Here is a 27,954-nt window from a genome sequence, read left to right on the forward strand (position 1 = left end):
GCACTCAAATGGGTGCTTACAATGTTAAATGCACCCCCACGCCACTCCCCCACTATAAACGTGAACCCGAAGCGTGGCGAGTGCAGCGAGCCCGCGAGGGGCGGCGGTACGCGTCCTACGACCTTTTCATACCCCCACTATCCACGTCGGCGTGGAGTTGAGAATAGAATAGTGTGGCGAACGCAGCGAGCCACCGAGCCCGAAGCGTGGCGAGCGCAGCGAGCCCCGCGAGGGGACGCGGATACCTTCACAGGTAAACGCGTCCCTTCGTGGGCTTCACAGGTATCCGCGTCCCCTCGCGGGGCTCGCTGCGCTCGCCACGCTTCGGGCTCGGTGGCTCGCTGCGTTCGCCACACTATTCTATTCTCAACTCCACGCCGACGTGGATAGTGGGGGTATGAAAAGGTCGTAGGACGCGTACCGTCGCCCCTCGCGGGCTCGCTGCGCTAGCCACGCTTCGGGTTCACGTTTATAGTGGGGGGGTGGCGTGGGGGTGCATTTAACATTGTAAGCACCCATTTGGGTGCTTAACATTGTATAAGCACCCATTAGGGTGCTTATACAATGTTTAATCGCATCGCATCGTATGGCATTGTATGCCATGTACAATGGCATACAATTTCAAAATTGTATGCCATCGTGCACTATCGTACGATATCGCGTCGCATCGCATACCATCGTATGCGTTATGGTATGCGATGCGATGGGCGCCGCCAAAATACACAAGTACCTTTATTTGTTATGTTATATCGAGTTGGACTCGATACACATTAGCGCCAGGTTATTTCTGTTAGTTTAGGTCAGGCATGTCCAAACTGTTGAAACTAAACGTCCCATCATGCCTTGCCACAGTTTTGCTATTAGAGAATGCTAAAACTATGTCAAGGACTGATGGGATGTGTAGTTTCACAACAGCCGGAGAGCCACAGCTTGGACATGCCTGGTTTAGGTAATTTAATAGTAGGAAAGAGAAGCAAGGAATTAATGGAATAGATTACCCAATACCAAGGAGCAACCAAAGAAAAAATCCCGAATCTCTATTGAGTCCAAATAAATGAGAAGCCAATCAGGAGTGATTTCTTGCACTGCTCAGGCATAGATAGTTCATTTGAAATCGATGAAACAAGGTAGTATTTTTAGGTATGGTGAGCAGCGAATGAAGTACAACTGAAAGTGATATGTAATCGATTTCATTCCTTATTAAATAGACTTCTTTAAATTCCAAATTGTTCAGCTGACCATGAAGGACTTTCAGGAACTAGGAGGCACATTTACTAAAACGTCTAAATATGGAAATAGGTGATATTGCCCATAGCACAGCTTCTGTCTGTCATTTCTCTATTGCATCCTAGAAATGATAGACAGAATCTGATTTGAGCAACATTAAGGGTGATATACTTGCATCTCTCCATAGGCATTAATGGTATGTTTCTGAGCTTATATCTTCCTTTCGCCTAAAGAGCTGGACAGAGGAGAAATAAGGTTAAATTAATGGCTCTATGCTAACATAAATGGTCTAAAAATCGGATTTATAATAGTAAAACAGGCTGCTTTATAGATAATAGACCATGTTATTATTAGTCACATTAATTACCTAATCAGCTAAAAAGACTAACAAAAGATAATGTCACCAAGGTTTATGTAAAATCCATGTAAATACTATGTAAACACATGCAGGCCATAATCATCAATATCTGAGAAAACATTCAGCAGGCTCTGTATTATTTAACATTACTGCATCCATTTTATCATTACAGAGCTTCATGTCAAGCGGGAGGAGAGAAGTGATTAACGGGATTCATCTTCCAAGATGGTTCATTGCTCCTCCCCTCTGTTAACCTTTAATATATTCATTGCCTTATTTTCATACATGTTGATTGAATAGAGCTCCATCTTGGAAGTACTGCGATTGTCACCCAAAGTAAATGTAAAATCTTTATTCTCACCAATGTCTAAATCATTGTTTTCCAGCGGTGCAGATCATGTGGCACAGATTATTAATAGCCCTGGTCTCTACACCACTTGACACAGCGCTCCAGCTGTCATTCTGCTCTCTGGCTCATATGATTCTTACACTGGTGGAGTGCCAGGCTCAGGCCTGTTCCATCAGTCAATGTCACCCACAAACCAGTGATGAATAGCTCGGCTGTCGTTGTGGCAAGGTCTGGGCGCTCATTCACACACGTCTGACTTTTACCAACTTCTATACACACCAGCTGAGACCTGTCCCTGCTGATACAGGCCGGGCTGACCTGAAAACAATCCATCCCCCTTCTTGATTAGTTAAAAATGAAACAAATCCTAATGCGATCATGTCACTAATTATGCATTTAATTCAGTTATAAGGAGCTAATGGCTCCCTCAGTGACAGCTTTTACTGCTAAAAGGCAATTCATTCCTGAAACTGAGAAATCTAATTACACAAAATGCTTTGTTCTAATCTTTTCAGAGAATAATCTTATTTGTAGACATTAACATCCCAGATGCTGCTGCTGTTTGTCCATTATGACAGTGTTTGTCCTGAATAATGTATAAATAGCTCTTTCTGGACAGTTGCATGTCACTAAATCAATACAATTTGCTGCCTTCTGTTACATTAAGTCGGCATCGGCAAGCTGGAGAAAATTAACCTTTTTTTTGTTTTTTTGCTCACAAGCCTTCAGAATGAGGAATGAGACACATGCCAAAAGATGACTGTCATTCACTCTGACACAAGTTGTTTAAAAGTTAATAAAAAGAGTGCAATAAATGAATATGCAATTTACTTAAAGTCACATAAACCTACAAATTATATTTATTACAGGGAATATCTAATCTTAATAATCTTACTTACTCTGTCTCTGCTGGTTGAGGGGCAGATTTATTAAGCTTGGAGAAGAGATAAACTGGAGATAAAGCGGAGAAAAGGTAAAAGGAGATAAAGCACCAGCCAATCAGCTGTGTTTGAAAAAGACAGTTGGGAGTTGATTGGCTGGTGCTTTATCTCCTTTTACCCTTTCTCCGCTTTATCTCCAGTTTATCTCTTCTCCAAGCTTAATAAATCTGCCCCTATGTCTGGAAGTTCTGTGTATGCTCTTTGTCATATTTTCAGACTGAATGATAACATACATTTCTTTTCTAATTATGTGACACCAAAATGATTGTATAATAAAAGGATTATCACATCTCAGTTGACCAACAGCAGATTTTTCATAGGCTAATATGGGGAGGTTGGTGTGTGCTAAATTGATGTCTGCTGACTTACTTGCATCAGTAGATAATGAAATACACTAGAATATCAGAGTTTGTTCAAGGCCCCCCTAGTCAAAAAGTTTTTTACGGATAAATTAAAAAATAAAGTCAATTATGCTTAACTGTCAACCTCAGGTTCAGTTATGTGGAGGGGAACATAGCTGTGGTTGTAATTGTCCATACATTTTATGATTGGCAGCTACTAGCACCAGTTTTGCCTATCACTTTGAGCATAAATAATTTGTTTTAGTCAAGGACCCCCAACCCGAGGCACCCTTGCAAACATCCCGAGGCAAACAGTTTGGGAACCATTGCATTAGACCCTGGTTACCAAACTTTCTTGAATCATGGCACCCTATTTTATCAGCATTTTTCATGGCACCCCCAGGATATTATATCTTTTTTTATATATAAAATTCGAAATAAGTATTAAATTAAGTAAATTGTGTCTACCTGTCATCCTAATGAGGTATGCAAATTTGGCAGGCGACTTTGAGTAGATAGTCAAGATCAAAATTGTTTACAGGTGGAAGATCACAAATCAAGCACCTCATAACTCTTTAGCTGCCAAATCCACAGAAAATAGTCCATATAAATATTACAGCACTTAATTATGTTTCTGATATCCGTTGGGAAATAAAAGAATGATACTCTAATACCAAAGTGTCCAAAGTAACAAATAAAAATTGTTATGTGGTGTTGTCTCATTACTTGTGTATATTCATAACAGGGTGGTATATCCTTTTATCTGATGTATCAATTGCTTGCATGTGTCCTGTACGAGGACATGGCGGGCACAGGGCTGTCGCCACCACTAGGCAACTTTAGGCATTTGCCTTTGGGCACTGGCCACAGGAGGGCGGCACTTTGTCGCAAGGCAGCAGTGGCTGCACCCCCCGTGAAGCCAGGTGAACAGATGAGTGGTGCCCGCATCCCTTGCTGTGGAGATCGGGTCTGAGGCAGCCGCACCCCCCTGTGGAGCGTGTGAGCGGTGGGGCGGCCGTGAGTCACCCTCTACCCTGGAGCCAGGCAAGCGGCGCCCACCCTCCCCCCCCATGGACTGGGTCAGAGCGGGTGAGCGGCAGGGAGATGGTGTGGGGGGGTAGGGGGTTGTCCATGTTGCTGACATAGCTTGCACCAGCCCAGGGCATGCAACTGACATCTGGTGATGTCAGCTGCCCACCCCTTGCACCCGCGTCATCTGCACCCGCATCATAATGAAACGCTGCGTCATCATGAACGCCATGAGTGCAAGCCCTGTCCCGCTACATACCCCCCAAAAAACTGTTTTGTGTGAGCAGCCGATGAACACTCTATTCACCATGGCCTCGTTCACAGCACATGCACATGCGTAGAAATGCGACTGCACAGAAGAAAAACATCTTGCTCCTGTGAGAATTTCTATCAGAGTGCATGAACCAGAATAAGGTCCTTTGTTTCATTCAGGAACATTAAATTACGTATATCACATTTTGGCTCCACCATGTAACAAAATGTTTTATTTTGTTTTCTTTCTTAGTCACATTAGATACAAAAGATTCTATTTAACTGCCTCAGGAGGAGGGGGGGGGGGAGTTATAAGGTTGTCTGTCCACACGCTGATACCTGTATTGCCTCACAGTCTGTAGACCTTAAGTTGATCCAGTTTTATACAGCAAAATTAATACAATGGAAGTATACATTGGGTGGAATGTATGGGGAGAATTACGAGAGTAGTATGTAAATATGCACCGAAGTCCCAAATACGACATACATTACTGATTGACTGGCCTGCGACCTTTCTGAAGAGAGTCCAAGATTGATGCCCAGATTATAGAAATATCTTAGATTGAATATCTTCGTTGAGGGTGTTTATGTATCTCTCCCATTTCTTACGGAATCAAAACTCGCCAGAACAAGATAATGCAGGTAAATATTTGCGATCATAAAACATTTGCTGCATTGTCATTTTATGTAAATCACCTATCATAGGACTGGTCTTAGCTATCCAGTGTTTTTAAATACATTTTTTAGAGATTGTGAATAGAATGGTAAGTAAGGATATTACCTCCTTGTGCTGAGCCATGCCTGCAAAGACAAGCTTTGGGGTGTGGAGTTATGTTAACATGAAGTTGAAAATTTATAAATGCAAATAGTTTGTTCCAATAGCTCCTAATTTTGTATTAGTCCCAGAAGCAGTGAAACAGGGAAGCAGCGACCTTACCACACTTTGGGCATCGTACTTCATCCCTAGGAGTGAAGTGGACTCTGACATTGGGGGACATGTATGCTCTATGGAGGGACTCCGCATAGTGGTGGTAAAGTCTTTCAATAGATCCTCCCAGGAGATAATCATCTCTACATCATGATGCCATCTGTCTGCAAGCTTAACCATATATGTAATGGAGGGTATGTTGACTATGAAGGTGTAAATGTGTTTAAGTTTACAGGCCTAGGTTTCCCACTTCCTGAGGACCTTTAGGATCCCATCAATGGGTTGAGAATGAATGTGGGGGAGATGTAATAAATTCACATAGTGTCGTGCTTTAAGATACATGTAAAAATTGGAATTTGGTAATGTGTACCTCTCCCGCAGGTCACTGAACAGAATGATCTCGCCTCCAGGGTCAAAAATTTGATTGGCTGTGGACAGGCCTCTCCACTGGAGGAATATGGCATTATGTAGCGAGGGAATAAAAGATGGGTTGCCCCACAGGGGTACATAAGTAGTAGCAGTATGGCTTCCTTTTAGTTTTTTATTGAACGGCATCCAGATAGAATAGGTGTCATGAAACAGTGGATGGTGTAGGATTCCTGGCGGTATGAGATTCTTTTTGGTATGTAAAAGGGCTCCCGGCGAATATGGGTGAAAAACACAGTGATCTAGGGCAGAGTCTGTGTAATTGCTTAGCCCCAAGATCCAATCTGCAGCATATCTGGTTAAGATGGATATAGAGTACGTGTATTTGTCATGAATCCCCATGCCCCCCTCCTCTCTGGTCATTGCTAGCTTGGAGAAAGCTATATTAGGCTTTTTCCCCTGCCAAATAAAACGCAACATAGCTTTACTTATTCTGTGGTTATTGGCCTTGGTTATAAGAAATGGCAACAACTGCATTATATAAAATATCTTGGGAAATAGGATAGATTTCAGAACTGTTATCCACCCCATCAAAGATAAGGGAAGGTCAAGCCATCCGTCTAGCTTCGTGATGAGACTGTCTATCTTTTTTGTAAAATTTTGTGGGTACATAGCTGACGGGGATTTGGGTCTCAATTATCCAAGGTATTTAAAGTGATCCTGAGTGATACTGAGATGTGTGGTTTTAGTTAGGGTAGAAAGGACCTCTTGTGGGATATTGAGGGGTAGAAGTTCAGACTTTGTTACATTTATTTTATAGCCCACTCTGCAGCCAAATAGTGAAATTAGTCTTAGGATTTCAGGTATAGAGGCTAGAGGGTCCGACATGAAGAGAAGCATGTCGTCGGCAAACAAAGCCACTTTTAGTTCTGTGCCACCGATATTCAAACCCTTATATCTGCCTCAACATCATTGCCAAGGGCTCTAAAGCTATGGCAAACAACATAGGCGAGAGGGGACATCCCTGTCTTGTGCCTTTCTCTATGGTAAAGGGGTCTGAAAGGAACCCGTTGCATGCTATTTGGGTTTGTGGGTTATGGTAGAGCATGCGTATTATATTGATGAAGCCATTGGGAAAATTGAATCTACATAGGGTCTCACAGAGGTGGGGCCACTCAATGAGGTCAAAGGCCTTCTCTGCATCTAGAGAAAGCACTGCGCCTTGGGCCGGAGGTGAGGAGGCCTGTGATGCTGTCAATACTGTGATGACCTTCCGTACATTGACCACCGAGTGCCTCCCTGCTATGAACCCCGTCTGACCAGGGTGAATTATCTGGGGTATTATGATTTTAAGTCTATTCGCTATAATTTTAGCCAATAACTTGTAATTCAAGTTTAATGAAGATATTGGTAAATAGGAGCTTAGAAGGGAAAGGTCCCTGTCTGGTTTAGGGAGTATTTTTAGACTTGCGGAGTTGAAATGTAATGAGGGTGTGTGTCCAAGGAGTATGCTGTTAAATGCCCTAGTCAACACGGGAGTAAGTGTGGGAGCCAGTAATTTGTAAAATTCTCCATTATAGCCACCCAGGCCAGGGGCCTTGTTAGGTTTTAAACTTTTTATCGCCTTTGAGACTTCGGCCTCTGTTATAGCCAAGATTAGCGAGTTAGACATCTCATCTGACAGGGTCGGATAACTGAGGGAACCCATTCAGGTGAAGGAGGGCAGGGGGCAGGTTCCCCCCGAAGAAGTAGGATCAAGTCTTGTGGGAAGAGAGGAGGAGTACAAGGTTTTATAAAATTGTTGCATAGTTTGAGCAATTTGGGTGTTTGATAGGGTTATAGAACCATCTGCTTTGCAGAGAGGGTGGACTATAGCGGGTTTGTATGAACCTTTGAGGAGGTTGGACAATAGGGAGCCCACTTTGTTACCAAAACGGTAGAATTTATAGTTCACAGAGAAGAGGTATCTGTCACCCATATCCGCCAAGTACTCGTCAAAGTGTGTCTTAGCCAGTAGGTATAACTGTTTTGACCCAGGGGAGGGGGAAGCTTTAGAATTCTGGAAAGCTGACGTTAGGGTCGTTTGTAGCAATAAGTATTTTTTCGAGTAATTTTTATTTGCGGCTGCTGTGAAGGAGAATATAGATCCCCGTATAACTGTCTTCAACGCCATCCAAAATAGGGATGGATTGGAGGCCGCCATATCTGAATTATCTGCACAGTAGTTCTGGATTTTTGACGCCAGGAGGTCTTGAAATTTTTGAGATTTGCAAAATCTAGATGGAAATCTCCACAATTTCTTGGTTCCAGGTTCATCTACAATCTGTAAGTGGGTTGTTATCATTGTGTGATCCAAGATAACTATTAGTGCTATGTTGGATCGTGTTGAAAGGGGGAAAATGCTATGTGATAGAAAAATGTAGTCTATGTGGGAAAGTGACCCGTGGGCTGAGGACAGACACGTATAGTCTGTATCCAGGGGATGATGCGCTCTCCAGACATCTATTAAATGGAGGGAGTCTTGCACTAACTTTAAGCCAAGCTTCGGTAGTGAGGGTGGGGTCCCTCTGTTTGTGGACCTGTCTAAAGTTGAGGAAGCAATAATGTTGAAGTCACCCCCTATAATAAGATTATCGCCCACATATGGGGTAAGTAGGGCCAAGATAAAGCAAAAAAAGTGTTTTGGGTGAGGGAGCATATATGTTTGCTAGTGTATACTTTTTGCCAGCTATGCAGACCAATGCCACCACTTACCTTCCATTTATATCTGTCAGGATGGCTGACGTCTCCAGGGAAAGCGATCGTTTAGCCAAAACCACCACGCCGTGGGCCTTTGAAATTTGCAGCCCAACATCTGCAATTTCAATGGTTCAGTGGGAGTTAAATGAGTTTCCTGCAAGAAAGCCAGTTCAATGTTTTTTTATTTAGATAAAGTAGAATTTTCCTGCTTTTGGCAGGGGAGTTTATGCCTCCTCCATTCCAGGAGCATATGGTAAGGTCAGGCATAGCTCAGCACAATAGTGAAACAGCGAGCCCGGGCCGTAGCTGTGGGTCCGGAAACATTTTTTCCCCATAAAATTTATATACACACGTTGAACAATAGCAGTGCGCAATAGAAATCCGAATTGGAGGGGGGGGGGGAGGATTGGGGAAGGGTAGAGTAGAGAGAGAGATAGAATAAACAGAGATGAATAGAACACATAGCAACATCCAAAACATATCTAAAGATGCCCTAAGGAAGATCCTCCTAGAACAGACTTCCATGTACTTTTCAACTAAGCACTCCAGGGCAAGATTGAATGACCGGCATCTCTCTCCGGCTGCCCGCCTCACAGGGTAGGGGGGGGGGTGACAACACAAATTACAGGAACGTAGGACCCATAGTGGCTCGCTTGCTGAGGGGGGAATAGGTAGGTATGTCCGCCAGCAGTAGGGTAGGTACGCAGGAGAGTGTAGACATAGCGCTTTGTTCATCCGCAAAGTAATCTATCAAAACGTGTTGGTTGGTCGGGAGGAACCAAGGCGAGTTCAGCCAATCATATAGGAAGTCTCTCAATCACTTCGTCTGGCCGCAAGAGGAGATTGAAGAAAGGGGATGTAGAAGTAGGTGGTCACATCTTGCCAGGGTAACCTGGGGAGGTGCCAATTCTGAATCTCAATAACGATCCAGGTGGTGAGGGTGGTACCTGTATTATAAAACTGTCGGCATCGGTGTCCCTGCAGTGCTGGAGCGGGCAGGGGTGTCCGTGCCGCGGGAGTACCTGCGGCGCTGTCACTGTGTATAAAGCTGCTGTCGGCGGCGGCGGGGTCCCTGCAGTGAATAGAGAATAACTAGCGCTATGCGGCGGCGCGGGAAGCGCTTCTGATTTTTAAAACACTTGCCGCACGCTGATTGGCTGAATCTCAGCCAATCAGCATGCGGCAAGTGTTTTCAAACCCAGAAGCGCTTCCCGCGCCTCCGCAAAGCGCTAGTTATTCTCTATTCACTGCAGGGACCCCGCTTTATACACAGTGACAGCGCCGCAGGTACCCCCACGGCACGGACACCCCTGCCCGCTCCAGCACTTGCCCGCTACAGCACTGCAGGGACGCCGATGCCGCCAGCTATATGCACATGCTGGTGGTGAGGGGCGAATTGCCGCCCTCCAGGTGCCAGCGCCCTAGGCAAATGCCTAGAGCTGCCTAGTGGTTGTGCCGGCCCTGGTCCTTCCCAAGCTAGGTCTTTAATTTTCCTGGAGGCTGACCATATTTCGAACTTATGGAGGTAATTCAAACACTTGAAAAGAGTTACTCTAGTATGCGGTCTAAAGGGGGTGGACGGCCCACTCTGTACCCTTTCTACCACCATATCTTGACACGCGGCTTCTATATGAAGTAATGAGGGTAGGGTGTTGCGCACAAAATGGGACAGAGCCGGCCCTTTAATATACTTAGGCAGGCCAACCAATCTGATGTTATTTCTTCGTGACCTGTTCTCCTGGTCCTCCACTCTATTCCAAAGCTGATAATTTTCAGTATTCAGCTTTTTTAAATCTCTCTGCATGTCAGAAACATCATAGGTGACATCCCCTATCTGCTGTTCATTTACATTTACTTTGTGTGTGAGCTGCTGCAATTGTTGTGTAATGCCTGACACTGCCTTACTTAACAAGGGAGCCATAGCTGGATTAATGGCCTCCACCACTTCCTGGTATGTAACAGGGGCCTCAGGGCCCTGACTCACATGACTCCTGGGTTGTGTGTCTCCTCCTGCAGCTTTCTTCTGTGCAGGGAGATCCCGTCACCATTATCAGCTGGTGCCATGTCTTCTGCTGCCCTCCGGTGTTCTGAACATGGCGGTTGGGCTTGCTGGGAGGTGTGGTGAGCCGGTGGTCCCGGCGGGTTCAAATAGCATTCCATAAGGTCAGCGGGTGTTGCGAAGGGGAGCGGGTATCTGTCCGCGGCAATAGAGGCTCCAGGAGCCGTGTAAATCTCTCTTAGGGTGAGGCGGGAGACTGAGCTATGTGAAGGAGCTCCTCTCTCCATCAAGCCGGAACCGGAAGTCTCGGCCTCACCTACAATTAACACCATTTGGGGAGGACTAACATCATATCCAGCAACTATTACCACCAAAAGCATCACTCCACTCCAATTTACCAGCCTAAAGGCATCAAGGGTGACTATAAAATTATTACCGGAATAACACAGCACAGAGTCATGCATTTATGACATTTTTTAATCTTCACAAATTTCTATGTAATATATTGTTTATTTTAATATTATCATCAGTTATTAAATGCGATAAGATTTTATTACTGCATGCAGACTTGAAAGTCATTAATTTAGCGCAACCAACTCTTGTTCCTTTTGTATGTATCCTGTTAGTCACTTTTCTTTTTACTCTTGTCTCTTATATTTATGTATTGCGAATTGCCATGTAGTGAGCCCAAGATGGTTGCTTAGTTTGGTACTTTCTTGTGAACTATACACAATGCATGATACTGATGAATTAGCAAGGACCTTTCCTTGTATTTGTTATCACTCCAATTATGTGTCTTTTCCAGGCATTGTCTACTCAGTCTACTGGTGTCCAGTGCTATCTTATGTAATGCACCTGAAATAGCTGCCTCCCCTGGATATGTTGTCGGTAAGATGAATAATCTTTGATATTTGATAATTGATAACCCAAAATGGCTGCTGTATCTATGAATTATATTCATGGTTTCTGTACTTTATGCAAATCTCAACCTCTGTGTATGCAAAAGGTAACTTTTGTAAAGTGCCTTGAGTCCTATTGTAGAAAATTTCCATATAAATAAATCATCAGCCTCTTTTTTATAAACTTTATTTATTCAATTTGAAGCATTCAGTTTACATTGATTTACGTGTTGTATAAGTAATACATATCCTTTATAACAGTTATACATTTCCCTTATGACATGTTCAAATAAAGAAAATCATCTTTTACATCATCTTGTTTCCTTATTCTTGTATGTGGTGCGGTCCCCTACACATTTTTATCTCACCCCCCCTTACATTCCTATATATTAATAGAATTGTCTTGAGACACTATTCTTGTTTTGTACCACTTTGCTATTTGAAAACATTTTCTCAAATGTATCTTTATTGTTATGGGTTGGGTTTCCATAAAACTTTCTCATGTTTCAAAGAGTTATTTAACTCTCTTTTCTTTTTGTAACGTTGCCTCCACCCACTCCATCCAAAATATATAAAATATCGGTACTTATGTATTATCTGGACTCCCATGTTAAATGCACCCCATTTTTTCATACCCCTACTATCCAAATACGCATGGAGTTGATTTTATATGGTGTGGCGAGCGCAGCGAGCCACCGTGCCCGAAGCGTGGCGAGCGCAGCGAGCCCCGCGAGGGGACACGGTCTCATAAGAAAAACGGGAGCCCAGATATTACATAAGTACCAAAATATCTTCTCTTTAAATAATTTCTTTGCGGGAGCTGACCTGTCTATCAACATGTAGAGTATGCTTTTCCTTGCGGCTGCTGATATTGCTAACAACAATTTTTTTGTGCCTTTCACAGTCTTGATTTCTTTCGCTATTAACCCAAAAATTGCCCATTCAGTGGATATTGGGTAGGTATTAGCTAGTAAATTGATAGCGAATTGCCATACTTCTGTCCAAAACTTTTTAATACAAACACACTGCCACAGGCAGTGAAACAGGACTGCCCCTGACTTATTACATTTTATGCATTTATGTTCTGCTGATAGCCCCATGTTAAACCTTCTTTTGGGAGATAAGTATGTCTGATGAAAAATATTGTAAAACATTTCCATATACATTATAGCAGGAAGGGTTCTAACGTATTCCTCCAAAGTTTGAAGGAGTTTTTCTATTGTTAACAGTGGAAATTTTTTGTTCCATTTTATTATTACAGTTTTTATCTTGGTGTAGTCTAATGGTTGCTATATAAGTTTATAGTGGGTTGAAATAATTTTATTGTCTGCAATCTGCTGTTTTAATAATGTATCAAGCGGGTTAGTCAATTCTTTCATGGTTAGTTGTTGGAGTACCAAACTTGTATAGTGCTGGGCTTGGAGGAATGAGATATTTTGCATGGTAAAGGCCCCGCATTTCTTTACAGCCTGTGTGTATGTTAGGGGTTTGCCTGAAGTTCTTTATATAAAGTGTTCCACTTGGATTGTACCTATTTGTTTCCAGTTCGGGAAAGGGAACCCTGCTTTACCTCCTGAAACTCTGTGTTTTGTTTATACATTAAAAACTGTGATTTGTGTGGGTTTATAGGAAGCCTCTTTCGTAATATGAACCATAACCGTCTCGTTGACATGAGTATTGGATTGTTTGCTATATATAGATCTATTTTTGAATTTTCTAAATGTAGGAAATTGATCAAATGTATGTCTCCTAATAGTCCTTGCTCCAGTGGTGTGTTGGTATAGACATCTGGCTGTATCCAGTCTCTAAGATGTCACATTGAGGAAGTTAAAGCCTCCATTATTTCTCCTTTGTTACATCTTGATAAGGCTAATTTTTGCTGTCTTGTCTTTTCAAAAAAAGTAATGGAAGAGCTTATTTATTTCCAGCGTATCTCTCTGTGTCAGCAATAGGGGTAAGTTTTGGAGGGGGAATAGTAATCTTGGTAATATTATCATTCTTAATAGATTTACTCTGCCCATATACAGTATGATAGGTTTAGGTGTTTCCATCCCTGTATTTCATTTCTTAATTGATTTATAGTGTTGTTATTATTATTTATTGAGTGTAATAATGATATGTTTTTTGGGAGATAAACCCAAATACACTATTCCCACTTTAGGTTTATCTCTTGAGCCCAGTTGGGTTTAGGACATTTAGGGTGAAATTTACTAAGATGTGAAATACACTTCACAGGTCATGTTGCTATGGGCAACCAATCACATCCTGTCTACTATCTTCTAGAGGGTGGTAAATAAATAAGAAGTAGCTTCTGATTGGTTGCCCTTAGCAACATGACCTGTGAAGTGTATTTCACATCTTAGTAAATTTCACCCTTAGTCTCAAGGGTCATTGCTGTTGATTTCTCAAAATTGACCCCAAATCTTGATTGACTAACTATTTTTTACATTTTTTCCATAAGGGGTTTTAGTGCTTCTACTGGGTTTTCTATATACAGGAGTATGTTGTCTGCAAAGGCAGATATTTTGATAGTTTGTAATCCTACTTGAATACCCTTTAGCGTTGGCCAGGTTTATATTATTCGTAACATAGGGTTCAGGATTAAATTAAAGAGAAGTCTTCTTCTTCTTCTTCTTCTTCTTCTTCTTCTTCTTCTTCTTCTTCTTCTTCTTCTTCTTCTTCTTCTTCTTATTATTATTATTATTATTCAGGAATATACCAACCATATATCATGACATTATTGCCGGTACTTATGTAATATCTGGGCTCCCGTTTTTTTTATGAGACCGCGTCCCCTCGCGAGGCTCGCTGCGCTCGCCACGCTTCGGGCACGGTGGCTCGCTGCGCTCGCCACACTATATAAAATCAACTCCATGCATAGTTGGATAGTAGGGGTATGAAAAAATGGGGTGCATTTAACATGGGAGCCCAGATAATACATAAGTACCTTATTGCCTTGCATTAATCTTTTATATATATATTGTCTCCCTATCATTGATCACATATTACTCAGAGATATTGATTAATTCTCATAATTTTTCCAGAAACCCCTTTCATTTGGATTGTCACCTATTTTCATGATCTTAACCTACAAAACTCGCACCTTTTCCTGTGCTTTATCTAAACTAACCTTTCACCCTCTCCTTGCCATTGTATTACTTTCCATAACCTCTGATCTGATGTACCTAATCAGGCCTCACTTCTGCCTCTTTACCTTTGAGAGCATGTTATAGAAATAAAATAAAGACAGCTTCAAGTAAAATGTAATTTTTTTACTCTGCATTATAAAATAGAGAATTGAAACCTTTTTACCGACTGTCGTAGAACACACCTGCCCTTTGATGGGCCACATACTATACTACTACTGGGGAAAAATGTAAGGGAGACTGAAAGACATAAGGGGAGAAAGAGAGGGAGAGAGGGGTACGGAGAGAAAGAGACAAGATTAGGAGGGTGTAGTATAGGGGTCCGACAGTCGGGATCCTGACAGTCATTATCCTGACATCAGGATCTCGACTGGCCGGACCCAGACAACATGGGGAGCGCAACAAAGCCCATTACGGGCTCGCTGTGCTCCCCACGCTGCGGGCATGGTGGCTCGCTACGCGAGCCACCTATTCTATTCTCCCTCTATGGGGGTCATGGACCCCCATGAGGGAAAGTAGCCAACGGCCATCAGGAACCCGGCTGTCTGTGTTTTGACAGTCGAGATCCCGACGTCGGGTGAATGCCTGTCGGGATCCCGACTGTCGGGACCCCGTCCGGCACCCAGATTAGGACTCTTGCCAGTAAGCTATGCATTGCCAGGTCCTCAGCACCAGCAAATCTCTGGTGTACACAGTAACCATTATTACATTATAGGATCCCTGCCAGGGCTCGGGTCTCAGGTGTTCCCGGCTGTGGCAGCAGTGGCCCAGTGGAGGATGCTGGGAACTGCAACACGGAAGGCTTTAAGTAAGGACAGTTCATATGAGTATCACTAGCACTGCAGGCACAGCTAGGTGGGGGAGTTGATGATACTCGAGTCTAACACCACCGATGGTTTTCACCAGGGACCCCCGCAAGGAGGTTTGGACTCCGCTGTGTTCGGTGGCGAGGTCGCAGCTCTCTGATCTGAGTTCCCCACAGCTAACTGGCCAGTCACAGGAGATGGACAGTGACTAGTGGCAGTGAGCTTGGAGCTTGGTCTGTGCTGGCCTGGGAGGCCGGAGAGATGACAGTGTCTTGGGAGCCGATGAATAGTCGACGGCCTGGGAGCCAACACATATGGTTGACGGCCTGGAAGCCGGAACAGCACTGTAGATGGCCTAGGAGCTGGAAGGAGTGTTGATGACCTAGATGTCGACACAGCACTGTAGACAACTTGTGAACCGGATGGAGTGTTGACGACCTGTGAGTTGACATGGCACTGTAGACGGCCTGGGATCCGGAGGGATATTGATGACCTGGGAGTCGACGGAAGCTTGTTAACGACCTGGGAGTCAACACGGGAGTTGAGGGCCTGGGAGCCGACACTGCTGTTGATGACCTGGGAGTTGACAGGAGCTTGTTGATGACCTGGGAGTCGGCACGGGAGATATAGGAAATGCAGAGTAGACACCTGTGATGACTTGGGAGTCGTAGATGATATGGCCCTTTAAGAGCAGCAGCAAATTCTGCTAAAGGATGCTGTAGTGCTCTATCCTCTTCCCTTGGGAGCTGGAGATGGTAGACAGCGAGGAAGGTAACCTGGCAGGTGAGGAAAGCCAGGGAGCTTGATAGCCAGGGAGCCAGGGAGCTTGATATTCAGCAGCAGATGACAGCAGCAGATTACACAGGGTTTGGCACAGGGTAACCACAGGGACTCTGAACAGGATCCTGGATCCTTGGAACACTGAGGACTGGATACACACAGGGATCAGTCAAGTTGTTCAAGGCAGGAAAATGGGCCAGAGGCCTCAGCTATATCCCCCCTGCTGGTCTGTGATTGGCTGCAAGCCGCAGCAGCAATTAATTCCAGGAAGTACCTGTGCACACCTTTGGTCACATGGGTCAGTGCACAGGTCAGAGTATCAAGGTCACATGGAAAGCATTGGACAACAGAGTCATATGATTGCAGGTGTCATGGCGGCACCCATGTGGCATGGGCCCGGCCCATGACATGGCAGTTAGGTGCTGCTTGGCTGGTTGTTTATTACTCTCCATTTATTATATATACATTTTGATGTTTAGTACATCTGTCCCCCTGGCTGATACACATTAAGAGTTACTTTGCCTGAGCTCTCCACATCTGTCTGCTTGCAGTGTTAATAGTATATTAAATTGGCCTTTCTGATCATTTGGGTAATGATCATGGCTAAAAATCCTGACTAGAGTATTGCGTTCTGCATTTGATCAACCACATACTATACGGCCTTGGATGAGATCCCTCCTTCTTGTCTGCTCATCTTATTCCACAGCACCTCATAGAGATAAAACATAGATACATTTATGCTGCTAAGTTTACATAAAATCTTCACATTGCTTGAACTGCCACCTCTGCATTGTTCATTGCTTGCAACCATACAGTACCATATGGTACCATGCCACTGGAATCCTTCCCCAGAGCACTAAAAGGAAGTGTATACTCAGTTAATGTGACATTGGGAATCCCCTTCTGCAAACTTACTACACATAATTAACAATGGAAGTTTTACATTATTCTTATTTGTCTTACAAAACAGTGCTTGTAATAAGGAACACCTGTTCTCTAGTATCTTTCTTAGGAATTTTTATCTTTTGATCTTTTGATTAGTAAAAGACACACAGGGAACAGTAAGATATATGACCCACACCACGGCCAATATTTTTAACTGCTGCTGATGAACAAGTTAAGCATGCACACTGAACGCTGTTGGTAAATGATATTGTTCTGTGACGTCACAAGACCCCTAAACCTAGACTATATAGGCAAAATTGACCTCTACGTTCAACTTATCGATGCATGGGATTGTGCAACATTAATGCTATTGAGTGTACACACTACCTGTTTGTTTTAAATATATTGCTCAGAAAGGCCTTTCTGAGTGACATCTGTTAAAAAATTGTGTAGTGTGTATGGCGCTTAAGAGGGTTCCAAATACAGCCAGTCCTTTTGGTATATTACAAGATAAAGGAAACCATGGGATCGTTATAGAATTGCATATCACCCAGGAATGATATTTTAATTCACTGATAGGGTAATCAGTGAATTAAAATATCATTCCTGGGTGATTCATAATAAAGCGTTTTACAGTACTGCTTCTATGGGCAGCCAAAACAGCTGTGGTATGTGCATGTGCAGCACCGAGGTTGATATTGTGCATGGGTCTGTTCCGGTCCCTGTCATCTGCATTGTACAGGCACTGGGATTCTTGATTTGGATTCTATGGGCTTCAGCCGAAGCAGCCCATAGAAGCTGGGGGTATGAGCAGTGGAGGAACTTGTGAATGGTGGGATGGCCCCCGGCTGCAGGAATGGTGGTTCCACCTCTGGGGAGGAGCATGCGTAGAATCGAGTGACATTGTGCTGTGCCTGTGATATGCCTTGTACAGGTGCCAGGACTGTGGCGGGGTCTGGGAGGAGCAGCGGCTGAGTAGTGGTTGTGGTGTTGGGGTGCCTGCATCATGGCAGGAGGCAGCCCCTCTTCTACAATCAGGTATGAGCCACCCCTTGCAGTGAGCATAATAGGATAAGAGGATAAGAGAGAGAGTTTCTTACAGGCAGTCCTAGCATGCCACACAATCTTGTCCCATCACCCTTAGGCATTTGCCTAAAGCTACTTAATGAAAAAGCTGACCCTGCATGGGATATCCAGATGGCTAACAAATAATATCTGGTTTGACATCAAAAAGTCGACATGCACAACATTGCCAAAAGGTCGACACATTCAAAGGTCCACATGGAAAGGTCAACATGAAAAGCTCAACATGACTTTTTGGGGAACACTATTTTTGACTTTTTTGTACTTTACCATCCTTGTGACTCAAACTTGGAGCAGTATATAGGCCTAAAGTATGGCAAGCAAACCATGCAAGTGAATGTGGTACACTAATTGGAGGTCCTTGTACCCCCGTGTCAACATCGATACCAAAAACGTGAAAAACTCACATTGACCGTTTGCTCATGTTGACCTTTTTTCAACGTTAAACCTGTGCATTTCGACTTTTTGCTGTCAGCCTAATGACTATCTATCTAGAGATTGTCTGTGAAATATACCACACTCCTGCATGGGAGTCATGTGTATTCACGTACCAAAGAACATCAAAGGGACATTGGAAGTGTGGATCGGTCCATGTGATTTTATTTATTTTATTTATTAACAGTTTCTTATATACAGAAAAAAACAACATATAACGCGCTGGAAACAATATATATGAAATAATGCAAATATTTAATAGACTAAGAAAAATTATTTAAATGTACATATATTATATAACACTGGCCAGTGATAAAAAACAATTTCATAAAAACACAATTATTTGCAGACAAAATCCAGTGTGGTTAGTTCACCACCAATGGGGTATGAATATTCTATTTATCCCATGTAAAAGTGGGGAGTATTAATGGCTCCCTTATATATTTGATTTCGCCTGGCCAGACACAGTAAAAAGCATGAAGAAAAATATATATAAAAAAATAAAAATAAAAATAGGTAAAAAATTAGTGTGATATAAAAGTCCAAAGGGAGAGATCTCCCTGTACCTGCTCTAGGTGCACCGGTGCAGTATTGTTTGGTGGAGCTGTATTACAGCAATCTCCTTTTTACAAGTCACTGGAGATCCAGGTTCCGGGTTAAATGGCAGGTGGTGTAGTAACCAAAAACCAGGAGAGTTTGTGCAGGTAACAGGGCTCTTGTCTCTCTGGCACTCCGGAGATGAAAAAAGCTCAGTCAGAATTAGCGGTATGACGCGTTTCCCCGCCTCCTTAGGGGTTCGGCGGCTTCAGATAGTGAGCTCACTTGTAAAAAGGAGATTGCTGTAATACAGCTCCACCAAACAATACTGCACCGGTGCACCTAGAGCAGGTACAGGGAGATCTCTCCCTTTGGACTTTTATATCATACTAATTTTTTACCTATTTTTATTTTTATTTTTTTATATATATTTTTCTTCATGCTTTTTACTGTGTCTGGCAAGGCAAAATCAAATATATAAGGGAGCCATTAATACTCCCCACTTTTACATGGGATAAATAGAATATTCATACCCCATTGGTGGTGAACTAACCACACTGGATTTTGTCTGCAAATAATTGTGTTTTTATGAAATTGTTTTTTATCACTGGCCAGTGTTATATAATATATGTACATTTAAATAATTTTTCTTAGTCTATTAAATATTTGCATTATTTCATATATATTGTTTCCAGCGCGTTATATGTTTTTTTTTTCTGTATCTTTACTATTGGGAAATTGGCATTTCCTACAAATACGCTGCAGGAACCTACTGTGTGTGTTACCCCTATGGTTTTGGGACTCAGCAAACAGTAGTGTATATGGTCTACACCCCAATAATTAAAATAAGGACATAGTACGGTTTGGGTTTTAGCACCAATATATTTGTCTTGTCTTGGAGTTTCTTATATAGTCATGCTGTAGTCACGCACTGCTCTTCTGGAAACATTTTTGGCAGTATTCAATGACAAATTACGCTATGTGCAACAAATCCTGTTTAGGATTCGCCGCACATTTGCAGGGTTCTGGAGGGCTACAGCATTCGCTGTCAGCCCTCCCTGTTACCCTATTCAATGCCGCAGGGGCGCGCTGCTTCTGGCGGCGAACGCCGCAGGGAGCCAGGGGACGGCGGCAGGCAGGGAGATGTAGGCCTCACTGCCTGCCCCAGAATTTGTGGGGGAGAAGAAGGGCTCCCGGGGACACAGGCAGCAGAAGCTTCCCCTCCGGGAGAGCTGGTAGGGAGCTACTTCACTGGTCCCACTCGTTCATATTTAATGAGCGGGACCAGTGTGAAGTGAATATTTAATGAGTGGTTCCTGGCCCCCTGCTGGCGAATGTGTATAAAAAAAATGTAAAAAAAATGCACAGCACATGAATAAAAATAGCATGCCCCTTCACAGAAAAAAAAATCTGATTTTTTGACACCAAAAAAAAACCTTTTATTTTAAAAGATCACTTTCCAGTTCACCCTAAAACGGTGATCATGGCGAAAAGCATGCTGAAAGCAGTTCTCCATCCTAGCATTGAACACACTCTGCGAATCCCAGTGAAAACCCCATTGAAATACACCAGCAAATTGCAGCGAGCATGAAACGGAGGACTGGCCGGCATTCACTGTTTTCTTTGGGCGACAGTGAACATTGAATAGGGTGAATCAGATTTTCAGTGAAAAAGATTCACAGCAAGGAGTGAAAACAGCCCGATTCGCCCAAAAAAACGGTGAATCGGGATCATTGAATACTGCCCTTTGGATGGGCACGATATCTTTATGGGGCCCTTTAGGACATGCTAGGCCCAAGGCAGGCGCCTAGGTTGTATTGTGGAAATCCGCCTCTGCCCCTGGTAATGAGGACAAAATTGCCACACCCCCTAAAAATATAAAAAATAGATTTCCTGGCTTTGCAAAGTGGCAACAGTAGCTGCAATGAAGATGAACAGGGGCACCAGTGACCCCTTATACAATGTAATAATTTCCACCTGCCCTTTTGGCACCCTGTCTTTTCCCACTGGTATTATTTGGCTTGTATTGATCCAGTCTACTCCAACAACTGATATACTGTTTTTATTTAAAAATGTTGTTTTATTATTATTAATAATAATAATACTAATATATTTGAATATCATGTATATTAAAATTTTGTCAACATTACAAGGTACAGATGTAGCTCCTGCCATCCTTGGCCGGGGCTCGCCAGTCCCTCCCCGCTGGTGAGCGCCGGCAGACAGGGGCTACACTAAAATGGGACGCGCGTGCGTCTCTCACGCACGCGCGTCCCAGTCTCTCAGCGGGGACGCTGCCTGTCCCTGCCCGTCTCCACTTCAGGGAGACGGGTAGGGTTAGGGGGATGCTTGGGGCAGCGAGGGGTACCTGCGGCGATGGGCGGCGGGGACCGGAGGCAGGCTCCGTTGCCAGGGGGCCTTCGAGCGTCTCGTGCACGCGCGCACCCTGGCGGGATGGTGGGGGCTGGCAAAATAATCGCCAGACCCTGCAAAGATGGCCTAAGCTCCATCTGTACATGCTTGTGTGATATCAACATTCCCACAATTACGTAGCCACTGTCTGTAATACTGTAAGTGTGGAAGCGAATGTGTTAACATTTATTTGAACATGGGTAAAAGCAATTGTACGATTTCTGAAATGGCATTAAATGACAAAGAGCTGAGGTAAAAGGTTGCATCCAAACAGAATCCCAGGCATCCATTAGGGCTACTTTAACAATACACTCTACATAAAGTCTTTCTCTGCTTGAATGGGCCCGTGTGGTCACACAGAAAAAGCAGCCTAGCAGCAGGGGCCGACTAACCACTCCTCCATCACTGTCAATAAGCAAAATGGAGAGACATATCATCTTCCTCACTGTTTCAGTGATTCTATAGCTCATTGCCTTCCCTTTGTTTCAGTAATAGATTTAATTAACTTACAATTAATCACAGAGAGTGATATTTAAAGCTCATCCCAGTAGAGTATAGAGTCACAGACCAAAGAATATATATATATATATGGCAGGCTTCAGTAATCAAGAGGTCATGCAAGATAGATGTTTATCACAGAGGAATAGAGGGGAAAGATACATTTATGTGTCTACTCTGCTCTCAATAACTGTTTTAAGATAATTGCTCTACTTCAAAATACAACCTTACAAAAGGGCTAACCATGCAGAAAAGAAGATAAATAGAATTTCTGAAGCAGACTGAAGAAGATAAATAATAGGGGTTTGGTGTAAAGACCTCACGTGACCAGAAACTCATGTGAAATCATTATTACATTTTCCTTGCAGCCTTTAAATGCCCTTTCTGGAAATAGGGGTTAAGTTGCTGTATAAGTCATGCAGAAAACTGGTTTCTGAGCTATTTTTGAAAAATTGCTCTGAAAAAGCTATATTCAGTGATAACATTGTGGGAAGGCATTTTTACGTGTGCTTTGTCCTAGACTGTTTCTGTTACGGTTAGTAATGTGCGCCAATCCCCTTATATTTGGTTTGCTTTGGGATCTGTTTTAACCAGTTTTTTGGTTTGGTTTGCCAAAATCGCGCTCATGGGTTTTGGTTTTTGACCTGTATTTTTTAATTAATACAAACAGCTAAAACCCCATACATGTTTATTTTTCCTACAGTATTAATAACCTCATTACCATTATTTAAAGTCTTTTTCACTAAAATTTGAACAACTCGCAGCTCACAATATTGTTCAGCAACATATTGTTGGCTGGCTGACTGGCTGGCTGGCTTAACTAAGAAACAGAGCAGCGGCACAAACACACAGCATTTATTACTATCTAAAAAATGTTTTGCAAATTATAAAATGTATTAGCAATTACCAATCAAACTAACCAAGTACTTTCATTAGAATACAATTCAGCACACAAATTTATAAAAAATTGTTGGCCTGATTTAGGACATGATTCCTTGGCATCGTAACTAAGCCTAAGTCTGAATAAGTCTGAATAAGGTTAAACTTACTAGAGGATCATTGTGACTAATTTTCATGACGTTCCTCTAAAACTGCAATGGCATGTCAGCAAATGCAGGAAGGAGATGATATGCATGTCCATCTGCATTTGCATTGCTATATATTGCATATGCTAAGCTGCTGCAAGAGGGTATATTAACAGTTAAAATACTAATAACGGGAAGTTTACAATTACATATATATATATATATATATATATATATATATATATATATATATACATACAAGACGATACAGCGTGCACACACTCTCTGCCTCATCCGCCAGGGTGCCCGCTCCAATGCAATGGTATATAGTTAGGAACAAGCTGCACACTCCGGACTTATCAGATGAAATAAATACAGCCAACAATATAGGTCCTTAGCGAAGTTTCGGGATTTTATTTCCCGTCCTCTGGCTTTTTACAAATGATCAACAAAACAAAATACAGATTACCTTAAATAACATCATGGTATCTGTTCGGCCGGTGTGTCCCTCCCCCGTCCCAGCGGCACTTCCTGTAGGTGTACCGAAAAAATCTCTCCCCATACTCCAATGACGTCAGAGAGGCCCGCTGCCTTGCAGATAACCAGGGCAGCCGAGAGGAATTCCGGGCCCTGGTAAAATTTTGGGGGCGTGGCCTAAGTGTGTGTGTTGTGGGAACCTCCCACACTTAGGCCACGCCCCCAAAATGTTTAGAGGAGGGTGAAAGAAAACTCTAAAAACTGTAATCTCAGAAGCAGCAGCAGCAGCACACACCTACAGCATGTGCTGTGCTGACAGCAGGCTCAGCATGACCTCTCACGCTGTCAGTGAGACACTCATGCTGAGCCTGCTGTCAGCACAGCACATGCTGTAGAAGTGTGTGCTACTGTTGCTACCCGGGAGGGATGGAGGGGGAAGGGAGGGGTCAGACCAGGGGCCCTGCGGGGCCCCTTCAGCAAGCGTGGGCCCAGGTAATTAGTACCCGCTCCCCCCCTCTCTCGGCTCCCCTGCAGATAACCATATTACAAATAAACCACACTGAAAGAAACAAAACACTAATGGTCTTGCCTATATAGGCTAATCCACATGGGCACTTTATTAGGTACACCACGTATGACGCGTCGTAGAGCATGTTAAGTTGTAATTGATGGTACATTTTTGCCCACTATGTGGGTGATAGAAGAATTTCCCTGTCATCATATGACTACATGTGGTGCTCCCTGTACACTTGTGGCACCCTAGTAGCCTCCTGGTAGGTCTTTTCAAATTTTGGAGTTGTTTGGCAACGTCTGTATGAACCACCCAGTCTCTTATGTTTTTTTGCCTCTGCGATAGCAGTGTCTCATCTTAGTCTGTTTTAAGCTTTTGAATTCTTTCTGTACAGCTGGCCAGTTGTCTCTCACCACTGTTCTCACAGTCCCTGATTCTACATTGTACTTTTGTACCCAGTTTAGTACTGGAGTTTGTACGTTCTCACTCTTTGCCTCTAGGGTTTTGCTGCGGGGTATCAAACCCACCTTATCTCTGGCTGTTTTAAGAGTGGTAGGATTATATCCTCTCTCTCTAAATTTAGAAGACATTAAATCTAAAGTTTCATTTAAAGCTTCAGGGTCACTTGTGATGCGTTTTGCCCGCAAAAATTGGGAGAACGGGAGGCTCTGTGTGGTCGAGGTGGGATGAAAGCTGTCTGCTCTCAAAATAGTATTCTTATCTGTAGGCTTAGTATAGACATATGTACTGATATTCCCTTCCTGTAGTCTAATACTGACATCAAGATACGCAATCTCCTCCAAATTCATATTATATGTATATTTGATCGGGCAATCAGCCCCATTAATTTCCTGCATCAGAATGTTGAATTCTTCGAAACTTCCTTGCCAGAATAATATCACATCATCGATGCATCGACGATAAAAAAATATTTTGTCCCGTACATCTCTATTGAGGAAGAAAAGTAAATCAATCTGTGCCATGCAGCCATTAGCGTATGTTGGCGAGACATGTGACCCCATTGACACACCTGTCTTCTGCAGGTAGTATTTACCATTAAAGATAAAAAAATTTCTTCTCAAAATGAATTCCAACAACAACATGAATAAATCCACATCAGGCCCCACATATAATGGATTATCTTTGATCAATCTACGGATGGCTGCCAGCCCCTCCGTGTGTGGTATATTAGTGTAGAGGCTGGTGATGTCCAGCGTCACCATCCAGGTGTTCGCAGGAACATCACTGGATCACAGGGGCTGGGTGATGTTTACATATACCTCACAAGCCGCGTAAGCCATAGAAGCATTTACTTGAAGGATAGTCCTTTAAATCTTCCTATTTGGCCGATCACAATTTGTAGATCCTTCCTTGTATACAATAAAATCAGCATTCAATCTATGTGTGTCCTCAATGGAAATATTATCTCTTGAATAGAAGGAAGTCTGCCTCTATAGATGATAATATCTTACATTAAATACTTAAGTCAGTGGTTCCCAAACTGTGTGCATGCCTCAAGACACATTTAGGGGTGCCCTGGGTTGGTGGTCCAGAACCAACTCAAATAATTAATGGTTATTTTTTTATGAGCAAAACCAGTGCTGGTGGCTGCCAATCATAAAATGTATACAAACAGAAGCAACTCCTGCCCTTTACCACATAACTGACCCTAAGAATCGCATATAAACCCAATCTAATTATTATTATTATTTTTTTGTCTTAGGGGTGCTGTGAAAAAATTCTGCCCTGCCCTTAAGTCCTGGTCATTAAAGGCACAGTAAGTTAATCAGAAGGTTGTCAATTACTTCTCTCAGAGAGGATGTCCAGTGAGATGGTGTTACTGCTTAAACGCGTTTTCGGAAAATGAGGTCCTTCATTAGAGTTTGATGAAGGCTCTATATTGTGTTTACACATGCTAAAATCAATAAGGTGGCGCAGTACTATCAGTAGTCTATCTGTAGAAACTTGGTACTATGACTAAAACAGTCAAAAATGGCTGCATCCACATGTTTTTTAACCATAGCAGATTTTTCGACTAGTCAAAAACATATATTCAAGTGGGATAAAGTGCAATTTTTCTGACTAGCCAAACAAACTGCACTTAATTGAATACCACCCCCCCCCCCCCCCCCCCCTATGATGAAGGTTCTTTTCACTGCTGTCAAGGAAATGGCCCTGCTTCACTCTCAGTATTTTTAATGGAGGACAAATCTACAAGTGCCACAGAGAAAAATGGCCTCAGTTCAGTGGGGGACTGAAGCTCATATTGGTCCTGATACTCCATTTCTCCATCTTGCATAGAGAAAGTCAATGAGTGAGATAAAGAGAGTGAGCTGTAAAGTGTTCTGAGTGCATCGGTAATGGAGTTTGGGTATGCATTACACTAAGCGGTGGTCCATGTACTCAGATGCCGACATTGACACCAAAAAACTCATGTCGACCTTTTCATGTGTTGACCTTTTCCATGTTGACCGTTTGCTTATGTCAAACTTTTGTCACTATCGGACTACTGCAAGTCAAATTTTTGTAAATTTTGACCTAGTGTATGTCCAAGTTTTGTCAATGTCAACTTAGTGCATGTTGACCTTTCATGTCAACTTATTGACCAACTGTCTACCTAAGCTAATCCACAAGGATGCAAACATTTCTCTTCTAACACTGTATAATCTATAGAACTACAGTACTATATTCAGTTCTATAAATATGCCTGAACAATTAGCCACCAAAATATATTGGGTACAACATGGTTTGAATCAGAATCGAGAAATTAGAGTATTAAGTTCAAATAGAAAAACTGCACCATAGAGCGGATTAAGCACGCAAACTTAAGTTGGATATACACTAGTATGTTTGTCTACTTTTCACCCGATTCTGATGGATCACACCAAGAAATTGTGTGAAAAGTGGCCAAATCGCATGTGTTTGACATCTGATCCAATGCGTGGTCCAGGGGCGGGCTGGGCCGGGGGGCAGAGTGCCATATGCCCCCCGGGCCGCTTACCCACCCACTGGCTGCGGGCCGTGCTGCGGCTGGATCAGCTTCTCCAGCCCTCCTGCACTGGCCGCGGCTTACAGAACACGGCCGCGGCTACAGGAAAATGGCCGCCGGCCCCCTGCACTGAGGACATGTTCTCAGTGCAGGGGGCCGGCGGCCATTTTCCTGTAGCCGCGGCCGTGTTCTGGAAGCCGCGGCCAGCGCAGGAGGGCTGGAGAAGCTGATCCAGCCGCAGCACGGCCCGCAGCTAGCGAGTGGGTAAGCGCTCTCCCCCACCCCCCCTCCCTCACCCCAGCATATGTGTTTCTGTCACTGTGGGGGCATATCTGGCACTGTGTGGGGGCATATCTGGCACTGTGTGGGGGCATATCTGGCACTGTGTGGGGGCATATCTGGCACTGTGTGGGGGCATATCTGGCACTGTGTGGGGGCATATGTGTATCTGGCACTGTGGGGGGCATATCTGGCACTGTGGGGGCATATATGTATTTGGCACTGTGGGGGCATATGTGTATCTGGCACAGTGGGGCATATGTGTATTTGGCACTGTGGGGGCATATGTGTATCTGGCACAGTGGGGCATATGTGTATTTGGCACTGTGGGGGCATATGTGTATCTGGCACAGTGGGGCATATGTGTATTTGGCACTGTGGGGGCATATGTGTATCTGGCACTGTGGGGGCATATGTGTATTTGGCACTGTGGGGGCATATGTGTATCTGGCACTGTGGGGCATATGTGTATTTGGCACTGTGGGGGCATATCTGGCACTGTGGGGGCATATGTGTATCTGGCACTGTGGGGGCATATGTGTATCTGGCACTGTGGGGACATATGTGTATCTGGCACTGTGGGGGCATATGTGTCTGGCACTGTGGGGGCATATGTGTATTGGGCACTGTGGGGGCAAATGTGTCTCTGGCACTGTGGGGGCA

Source organism: Crinia signifera, chromosome 1 (assembly GCF_055691185.1).
Source record: "Crinia signifera chromosome 1, ASM5569118v1, whole genome shotgun sequence".
NCBI classification, from domain to species: Eukaryota; Metazoa; Chordata; class Amphibia; order Anura; family Myobatrachidae; genus Crinia; species Crinia signifera.